The following is a 1937-nucleotide window of genomic DNA, read 5'->3' as shown; positions in this document are numbered from 1 at the left end:
TCCTTCTTTTCTATCGAATCGATCATAACCACTACCTACATTCCACAAAATTGTGGACCACAAATAGGAACTAATGAACAGACCGGCTATTCCATAGAAAGCCATCACGATCCCTTGAGGGAAAAAAATTATTTGCTGAGACGGAAACAAAGATATGAGATTCCGACCAAGATAACTGGAAGTTCCAACCAATAAGAATGCTAGTGAGCCTAAAAAGAGGATACAGGCCCAGCAGAAATTACTTATTTTTCGAGACCCTGTTATAAGTTCTATCCATATACGTTCTGATCGCCAGTTCATATTAGATCCAGTTGCATTCTATTGGAATTGAGAGAATAGGCCAAATGAATTTAAATTTGACTTTACTATTTTTTTTGTCCCGAAGTAACTCTCATCAACTAGCACTATTATGATGTGAACCCTTAGGGGTAATTCATCAAATTGGGTAGATGTAAAATAATAACATCTTCTTCATACGATCCCACAATGTATATCTACATAACATATAGATACATTGACTTTCCATTTTTCCACTGATGTATTTTTTCTTAAAAAAAAGCTATACTGCATATATATGCATTTTTTCATATATCATGTATCCGCATGCATAAGATTTTTTTTTTTTTTGTGTTCGAAAGGAACCATATCCAGACCAGACGTGGTACCATATTCTACTAAATAGATATCTGTATTATGATCCAAGTCCAAGTGTTGATTGATTAGATTTGGTCCCACTGAACCTAAACAATCTTGTTTTTTTGAACATGAAGAGATAAAGACGCCATTGCAATTGCCGGAAATACTAGGCCTACTAAAGGCACAAAAAAAGAGGGAAAGTTTAAATCTGTCATAGAATGGGTACCCCGATTTAATATTTGTACCTCTTATAAAGATATAATAAAATAAGTATGTGAATTAAATTATAAGTATTATATATTATATTATAAGTATTATTAAGTATATAATAAGAAGTACAACAAATGTAGAACTAAATAAGCGTGTTTATACGACTCCACACGAAATACATATAATCCGCTTTATTATTGTATTGTATTGTTGTTCTTGTGCCCTTAATCTTCTAATAAAGAGTTTCTTACGAGTTACTGAAGGGTTTGTTAGGATTCGACCCGACAGGGATTCATAGTACAATACAAAATGTGGGTTCTCGGGAGATATAGAAATCTGAAGGAAATATAGAAAGATGCAACACTTTGATTATAGGATTATAGATTTTATCTATATTCCATATATTAATATAATACTATTAATTTAATTAATAGTATTAATGTAATGGTAATGCGTAAGAAGTAATAAAAAACATGGAATTCTTTTGATTTTTTATTTTCATTTTGAAATTCTATTCCACGAAAGCAAGAATTCACTCTTTTCTCCTGTTGAAAGAGGGTTACTGATTAGTAATCAGTAATAGGGGTAGGAAAAAAAAATAGATTAGATCCGTACAAAAGAATGAAAAGTCATTATCTGAAACTTCTGATTCTAGAACTGAACTTATGTCACCAAAGAAAACTCCATTCTTCTTATTGTGACTTTGATTCCAATAAACTAAAGTTCGTTACAAATAATTGAGATTAGTGTTTTGAATTTTGATTCAAGGGAAAGAAGCCATGTAGCTGAAATAACTCACTCAGAACGCCCTTTAAAGGATTACGCGGTACGATTAGGTCGAATAAGCCCTTAGAGAATAAATACTCAGCACCTTGTGAACCGTCGGGTACTGTCTTATTCAATGTTTGTTCAATTACTCTTTTACCCGCAAATGCAATGTAGGCATTTGGTTCGGCAATAATGATATCTCCGAGCATACCAAAACTGGCTGTTACTCCACCGGTTGTAGGGGATGTAAGGATTGATACATAGAATAACTTTCTAGTTGATTGATAATCATATGAAGCAGAAGATATTTTAGCCATTTGCAT

This window comes from Aristolochia californica, unplaced genomic scaffold, assembly GCF_029961685.1.
Source record: "Aristolochia californica isolate CCGP_79_NKW_82.1479 unplaced genomic scaffold, dmAriCali1.0.hap1 SCAF_425, whole genome shotgun sequence".
Taxonomy (NCBI): domain Eukaryota; kingdom Viridiplantae; phylum Streptophyta; class Magnoliopsida; order Piperales; family Aristolochiaceae; genus Aristolochia; species Aristolochia californica.
The sequence above is the reverse complement of the archived record's forward strand: the minus strand, read 5'-3'. Positions refer to the sequence as shown.